The 9574-nt window shown below is 24.2% G+C and overlaps 1 protein-coding gene across 2 annotated transcripts in view; it reads right to left on the reverse strand.

Annotated features, from left to right (window-relative positions):
* Positions 1 to 8852, reverse strand: part of LOC114120595 (ras-like protein rasC) — a 154413-nt gene extending 145561 nt beyond the window's left edge. For both annotated transcript variants that reach the window (XM_050202975.1, XM_050202974.1), the window contains exon 1: positions 8611 to 8852. The gene's annotated coding sequence lies outside the window, so the exon portion shown is untranslated. The remainder of the gene's footprint in view (positions 1 to 8610) is intronic.
* Between the last annotated feature and the right edge of the window lie 722 nt (positions 8853 to 9574).

Consider the following 9574-nt stretch of genomic DNA (forward strand, 5'->3'; position numbering starts at 1 on the left):
TTAAAACACAATATAGTTAGATATAAATTTGCTTTACATAAATAATATATTTAGAGTATTAATACATTCGTTTTAACTTAGAAAAACCATTATACAATATAAATTGGTAATTTTTCCTCCATTTGTTGTTAAACCTTTCTTTTTTGAACAATTTTTAAATGATAAAATTAAAATATTAAAATATATATATTATATTATTATTCATTAAACTTATAATCTTTCAAAATAGTTTTTATATATATATATATATCAATTTTTATTTAACATATAATTTGGAAACCATATTCTATTCATATATTATATACTACCAAAATTCACAATATCATATTTTTTTTTTTTTTTTTGATTAGATAATGAAATAGTGTGAAATATAGTTAGTATAGATACTTATACAAAATACAACATAATTGTTTAGGTTCTGAAATAAACAGGTAAAAGACTTAATATAATTGTTTGAATTTATATTTATAATTATTTTTATATTTTTTAGAACTTTAATGGTTTTAAAAATATTTTAAATTTTGTATTTTATCATTGATTTTACATTTTATCTTACAATACAAATTACAATTCGATATTGAGATGAGTGAAACGAGACAAGTATCCAATTCCCAATAACTAACTATATTTTTTTCCGTATTATAATAAACAATAAAAAAATATTCAGTTGTTTAAAATTACATTGATATTTTATTTATTTATGGTTTCTGAGCGATAAATGTATTGATATTAGAATGATGTTTTTTTTTGTATCTAATAAAGCTTTTTTAAGTAGAAAAAATATTCTGATTTATAAACTTTGAGAGAGATTTCTGGTAGCAAATTGGATCTAGGTAGTTGATATTTTTATGAGGTCAAAACCAAACATTTTTAGAACTTTTTTAAAATAATTTGAAAAAATAATATAGGTTAAATACACACAGTAATAATACAATTAATCAAACTTTTTCTTTAGTAAAATTATTTTCATAATCATAAACATTATTTTCAATCATCCTTTTAAATCAAATATTGTTTAGCGGTAAGCTAATTTCATTCTCGAATCGTATATTTATATAAAAGCAATACATTAATTTCTCCATTATGTATATCGTATTTAATCATAAAACCATATAATTATGCGTAAACTGTTATATAGTAATTGTGTAAAGTTTGAAACATAATAATTACAATTGAATTTTAAAATGTGTTCAAATAAAATTATTTCTATTGATGAATCATGCAATTTACACAGCATCATAAATTCATCATATAAAATTATATATATACATATAATAAAAATAAAACAATAGCACTTTTTTTGTAAATACAACTTAATAAAATAGGTTGGTACTATTGGTTACCTACTCTTAAAATATAATGCTTACATTAAACATATATGCAAATGCATATACATACACATAAAAACTACTCCATGACAACGCTATGAACCAATACAGACTCATTGAAGAAATCGGGAGAAGGTTTAGTACCCATACATTACGACAGTTTGTTCGTATATGGTAAGCTATAAAATTGTAAAATTTTAATGCGTAATAATAACTATACTTTTGTCGGGCACATGGTATTATATTATCAATAACTAAATAAAATATATAAATTATACATTAAATTGAGATATAGCAGAGATTCATTTATAAAAAAATTAGCATTGCTGAATTTAGGATTCTTAAGAAAGCTATTTTTTTTTCATATTTAATTAAGTAGGTCGTTTACTTACTTAAAAATAACTTGATAAGGTCGATCCTAGAAAAAAATAATGACTGGCGCTATTTTAACGCTTAAGACATAGAATAGATTCATGAACGATTGCAGCAATGGGTTGGTGTTTTCAATATACGAGTGATTATTTACCATGTTGCTCAATATGTCAATAATTATTTACAGTTTTTACTATAACAGAATTCTATCATATACATTTTCACTTATAAATAATAATTATAATAACAAATTTATGTTTTTCTTTAGCAATTAATTAGATAACATAAATAGATTTTAAATCAATAGCCAAAGATATTTTTCTTTCTGAAATCTTTTATACTACTTTATATACTTTTAAAAACATATCTAAAATTATCGATAATTTGCTCAACATGAAACTATGTAATAGGTATATATAATATATTTCTTACCGTTATCCACTAATAATAAATTTAGTTCATAGAAAAATAACATTGTATTTTATTTTCACTGACTCTACAGTCGGGCAATTGTGAACTTCGTCAGAATACCATGTCAAGATAAAAAGATAATAAAAGGTCTAATGAAAACTCCACCACTTTTGAAATTCAAAATCAAAAAACAAAAATGACAGTCAATAGATTCTTATACCTATTTAGATTATTATAGTATTGAATTTTTCATTTTAATAATTATAATAATATATTATGATAACGCACATTTTAATTTTAAATTTGATAATACATTTATATTAATGATTATCTTAAATTATAGCTTATTAAACATAAAAACTTTCAATAGTTAATTCATTCATCAAATTTGGTATACTTCCCAAGTTAATCCATAGTTTTTATTATTCAATAATAGTATTAATAATAAAAAAACTCAAAGGTTAACAAATAATATACAATATACATTCTTAACTATCATCTTTGAATTTCTGTATTGAATGTATCAGTTGTCATCAAAAAGTCATATAATATATTATTGTCATTCGTATTTTCAGTTAATTTTTACAAGTCGTAGGCATATTAAGCCCATCAAATAATTTACCAGATATTCCAAGTTAAATCAATATTTGCTTAATAAATGATTGAATACCGATCAGATTTAGTGAAGTATCAGTATTCAAAAAATATATTGGCACCGTGATTAATTATTTTAACCTATAGTGAAAATCCGTGAGTAAATAGTTATCACGTTTCCAACCCGGATTATTCTTCGATTTATTAAGATTCGAAATCAAGTATGCAATTTATTTTTTTCACACGATGTTTAAAATTAAAATTTGCTCCCACGATAATTAATAAATTTAACAACTGAAAACTTTATTAAAAACGACACACATCAGAATTATTCAAAAATAACACATGTAACAGAAGTATATTAATGGGAGTTTATGTTCAAATCATCTAAGTTTTTTTTTTTTAATTCGTTCAGATATTTAATTAAAAATACATCGATAAAACATCAAAACTATGTCTATTTTTAGTTACTTTATTTGGTATTGATGCAATGAGGAATGAACATTAATAAAACTGCAATGGCCGATATCTATGTACTATATTTTAAAATTGCCGCCATTATATTAGATTGAGTATTAAATTGTCTGCGGTCACGATTTAAAGTTTCATAGATTGTAGTTGTCTACAACACATGTCTTTTTTTCAGTTGTAATTAAATATTTTAAATTGTTTTTAAAAAATCGCGACCATTATTTCTATAAGTATTAAAATTTTTGAAAAAATATTAAATTTTTATAATTCTTTGCCATAAAAATGTAATGTTTATTGTTTTTTTTAATGACACAATGCATATTTAATTTTATAACCAAAGCATAATATTTTCTCGTATAATTTTTTTTATTCAAAGTAGTGTCTGCTTTGTAATTATTTACAATTTTCTAAAACAATATATTTTCAAAAACTTGAATATTTTCTACGAAAAGAGCCTTTATCTTTAAAAGAATTCCACTCTAAGTATGTGATTTCATCACTCATCTTATACTTGTTTATATACTCGTGGTAATGGATATAATATCAAGTAAATAAAATTTCATCGTACTAAAAGACCACGTTTATTTTAATACCACGTATGAGCTTGAATAAGTATTTAGATAAACTATTTACTAGCATTAATATGTCTTATATTTTATAATATTATGTAGTTTTATCACTGACAAGCATCATCTTAATACAATTAAAACATAGAAAAGCCACTAAAAATTAATACCTGACTAAATCAAACTAAGAGACATCAACAAAAAAAAAGTAACTTATAGTCATATTTAGTTAATTTGATCATAAGGAAACAAATAATCACATAAGTAAATAAAGATATATAAAATAGGACACTCGCATTTTAATTACTCAGCAACTAACTAGTAAAATAATATAATTATCCACTGCCCGAAATATTTAACAGAACAAAAAACAAAATTTCCTCGATATCAGAATATCCCTCAATCAACTCAATTCGGAGAATATATTAAATTCTTCAAGCATACCTATAGATTTAAATAAAAATTAAAAAAAAAAACCCTAATTAAAACTTGTAACAGCTTTTTTGTATCTAATCTGACACTATTTATTAATTATACATGTCATTTTAAGCCTGTTCATAAAATTTAATATATATATTTAAGTCCCTATCGCCTCATTCTATTTTTATCTTGTAATTAGCTATTTTTCGGCTTCATTAAAAATATACTTCTATTATTCTGCTGTTCACTTTTATTAAATTCAATACTCTATCGTACATAAGAGAGTATGAAAATTATAATTAATAATAACCTAATAAAAAACTATTCTACCTATATTACCTATAACCCACTACTTACAACTGTTATGTAATAGAGTACTTGAGATATTAATAATAAAAACTTTTAATTAATTTATTTATTTAAGATAAAATAACAATTTCATAAAGCACATTTTAGAAAACAGACTAAAAGACTAAATATTAATAGTAATAATAACTTATCGAATAATGTAACAATATTAATCCAATAAAGACAGTTTGAATTTTACAAATAACGCTTTGAAGTATACATCATGATAAACTGAACCCTTTTTATAAAAGAAAAATTAACAAACGGGTATAATTATATTCCATTGTATTCTAATTTTAAAAATATATTTACTTATATTTAAATAGATTAAAAATAATCGTTTACAACAAACCAAAATTTCATTAACGATAAAATGAATCCAATAAAAAGTTTAATAAAATAATCATTTTGTAAAAAATGAATTAAAGTATTGTTTGCAACTACTATAAAAATAAATATCTTCTCAACAAATAATTGACTAGACGTTTGAAAAATAGAAACTAAGATAGAAATTTTATAAAATGTTATAAAATGATATTATCAATATTATATCAAATAAATATTCTGTTCAGCGTGTCGTACGCTATAAGTATCAGAAGAATTCGGTACTTTTTTAAGGAATGCAAATCAATTATTTATCTAATATAACGCCATTCAAACATAAATATTTTTAAATCAAACAATATGATCTTCAATGTAAATGTTTTATCACGTGCCTACTGCAAATAGACTGAATTTACGTTGATCGAAATATTATATAAGAGTAATAATAAAGATTTTTTTTTTAAATTATTTTAAATTTTAATTGCTATTTACAATGAAAAAAATTTAATTTTTCACAAACACAATGCAGATATAAACTCCGAAAATATTGACAATATAGGCTCTATAAACACGGCAATGTCGTGTAACAATATATTATGTATTATATCATCATATCGGCGGTATTATAACACATCGTACTATGTAGATAAATGAAATAATCATAATACGTGAAATTATTAATAATAATTTGTTAATCCAGTTGGGACGAATACAACATCGGACACAATAGTGGCATATTATAATAAATCGGTTGCGATGAATAAAAATAAAATCGATGTCGTTATGGCGAAATGGCGTCCGGGAATAATGGAAATTTGAACTAAAATAGAATAAAGATTGACGGAGTAGAGAAAGACCGGTGCGGCGTAACGCGTGTTGTTTCATCAATCATCTGACGGGAAAACATATACATTTGGGTATTCCGCGTACAACACTGGTCTAAGTGGCTTAATTTTTATCAATTATTAGGTCGTTAAAATAATAATACATTTTGCGTGAACATTTCGTGTGTATATTTACTATTAGTTTTTAAATGTATATATGTATATGTATATTTTAAAGTCATTAAAGTTTATTGTACAGTTATATTAATTAAAACACATAGTTAATCAAATTTATGTTTCCCTCAGTGATTTTTTTTTTTTTTTTTAATTTGTCAATCGACAAAGTCGTGTAATACGCATAATTATTATGAATGATTGAATAAAATAAAACTATAGTGTTTTAGAGAGGAAATGTGTTCTACTCGGTGTGTTCACTTGACTGACGATTTAACGTTAATTTTTTACATGCATTCAGTATTCGTACATAAATATGATTCCAAAATTAATACAGATTACACGAACGTTCAATATGTTAATACTATTGAATAACAAGCTATGGTATATAAATAAACAGTGATATTGTGACGTAGGTAGTGAAGTTTCAACTGGTGCAGGTATTTAAGAGGCAGTCACTTCTGAGATTTAATGTGGTGTGTTGTAGTGATGGGCAATAATGTGAGTTTTATAAACAAAATTTTACTTCAAGCAACTTTTAAATGAAATTTAAAGGGTAAAGATGAACTTATAGTATAGTTTGACTATATAATAAAAATACACATCTCGATTTTTAAGTTTGTCACGTTACGGAAGACCAAACACAATAAACATGACAATAAAACATGGCAGGCAAAAGTATTATTTTAACACGTTTCGATTATCTGTTTGAGTGGAAACTGCATTTTCATTAGGTACAACAATTAACTTCAACTTTTCAAATTTTCTCTGGCAGTTTTATAAAGAAACAATTTAAAAACAAAAATTATTATTAGTTTACCAAGTGCCTATACGTTATGGCGTCATGCAATATAATATTCAATCAAATTTACCGTGAACTTTGAAATGAAATACATAATGCTTTAAATAGTAATAATGTAAAACGTTAACAATCGTTGTTCGTGTAATAATAACATTTCAAAGTTTGAAATTAAGTTAATTTTTTCACCTCCCTCTTTCAGCGTAAAATAGGCCCTATTTAAAAATAATACACTTACAATATTCTGACAAGTTTTATCATGAAATATTTAAAACAAAATGTAAGTGTTATTCAACGAACTGTTTTAATTTTACTGCAAAATCCATATCATATTTGGGTACAATAAAAATAAAGAGTTTTTTCCTATCAAAATACCACCAGAATGGCTGAATATTTTGTCAAAATGTAATTTTAAAATATTTTAATTTGCTACCCCCTCCCTCCCCCCCCCAAAAAAAAAATACATTGTAAAAATTATTAACGCAATTGTATACATTAACGTATGTTTAAAAATATTTTAGGTTATAAATTAACAACTATAGACGAAAGGTAACAATAGATTTAAGTATATTTATTGTTAAAATTAAATAATAATATTCTACTCTAAATTTTAATGTTATAATAGTAATATGACTTTTTTATCAGGCACTTTTTTGCATGCGATTGTTTTCAGGAGGTGTGTACAAACTAACGTGTAGCATAGACATAACACAATTTTTACATGGAAATAATATTTGTAAAAACCAGAACATTTGTAACATTTAGGTAATTAGATTCATGATATTATATTATAAATATTATGCATTATTTAACCCATAAGGTATTAATATTTGTACATCACTCTTAATGATAACTATTGCCGACGGTAACTTTAAATAAAAATATATTTTTAGTTTTGTACCAAGTATAGAGTATAATACAACTATATAAGTTGTATCTACTTCTGAATACATTTTTTTTTCAAAATCAACTAGCATTGTTCACCGTTTATTTCTCAGAAAAAAAAAATTTAATATCATATTTATTATTTAATTATATTATATTTAAAGTTACAATATAATTTTCAGCTATTGTCTCTGCACGAGTCATCTAAACTACAATTTAAAATGAAATAAGTTTGTTTATATATTTTTCATAATTATTTCATATTACGTCTTATGTACATAATGTAGACGACTTGTGTAGGTAATCGAGGTGAGTCGCGCAAACCGCAAACTCGTAGTTATTACTACGCCCTACGAACCCGACAGCTTACGACAACCTACGTACTGTGTTGTTTTTTGTTAATAGTTTAGATAGTCAATACTAATTTCTACTCTATTTAACACACATAATATTTTTGGAAATGTATAATGTAGATAATATAAGTATAGAAAACGAAATTTAAACGAATAGTTTAAGAGTTAATTACGTTAAATTAACTTTAGCAATGATGATTTAAAAATTATAGTAATTAATTTAAACCTATCAACATTACATAATTTTGGGCGTAGTATTCTAATACCTGAAAATATCCAGAATAATACTGAAATCAATTAATTACCTATATTATACATTTTAATAACTCTTTCAAACGTTGGTTTGTATACATTTTAACATTTAAAAAAAAAAATGATTTGCTTAATAATTTACAGTAAAAAATGTTTGTTCTCATTAAAAAAAAAGGAAGTCAGTACTATAACACAGCTCAACTTAAATAATGAAAAAAAATCTGAAAAACGGAAATATTATCCTTAAGTATACTCAATGTACATATTATATTTATATCGTTAACCATTTTTATCAACATAATATCTACTTCCTGAAAAATAATAATAATAAGGAGAACATTTTATTTTGACGTACGTTTAACAATATTTTTCAAAATCATTTGATAACCATCAGACAGTAATATTTATTATTATAGAGTTCAAAATATGAACTTAATAAGAATGATAATGTTAATATAAATGAATCGAAAAAAAATTATTTTAACTTACGTTTCAACAACCCCTTTCCAACGTGTCGATGTTTATTGAGATTTATTCAAAACGGTAAAAGTTCAAAAAAAAAAAAAAAAAAACTAAAAGATTGAACAATAATAAAATAAAAACGTTGTACTAACTCCGCGATCAAATATTATATCCCGATCGTCTCCCGTACTCGGTCCCTTACGGTTATTCGCACGAAACGTTTAGCGGTAGACTATCGTTCACGCCGGCAAGTCCGGAGACTTTAAAGGTACTGCGACTCCGCCTCCACCGCATGTACAAACGCACGGTAAATACCGTACTGCTACGGTACACATTATATACCGTACATGGTATACGATTTTATTATAACGTAGATAGAGGTCGCGCGCATTTATCGCGAATTTGTTTAAATCAAAATAGCTGGTATAATACACCCTAATGTTATATTCATGGTTTTAATCGACGGAATAAACTTCGGTATTAAGGCGTTAAAAATATGGATCTAAAGTATTTTTAAAATTACACGGGCATTGAATAAATTATAGATAGGACAAGTCTGTATATGTTTCATTTAATTAGCATATAGTAATAAAATAACTATTTTATACAATGATGTGTCTCAGTATCAAACGATCCTCTCACATTTACGTGAAATGTACATAGGTACCTAAATTAATTAAAATGTTGACTATTTTAAGATTTCGATTTTGGAATTTATGAGAATAATTATTTTTTTTTAACTACGCGTTTCCATAAATTATATCTAATAGTAGGTAGCTTATTTTATACGAGGACTGTGGACCTTTATACTCAAGTGCTATAGAAGTATAATATTATACTATACATTTCACACGATAACAATTATTTTAAAAATGTATAGTTAAAAATACTCCTCATATTACATAATGGTTATTTTAAAAACAATTTTGATTCATGATACACCTATCCAAAAAACATAAATAACTATGGATAAAATATATTATAATAACAT

This window comes from Aphis gossypii, chromosome 3 (genome assembly GCF_020184175.1).
Source record: "Aphis gossypii isolate Hap1 chromosome 3, ASM2018417v2, whole genome shotgun sequence".
NCBI classification, from domain to species: Eukaryota; Metazoa; Arthropoda; class Insecta; order Hemiptera; family Aphididae; genus Aphis; species Aphis gossypii.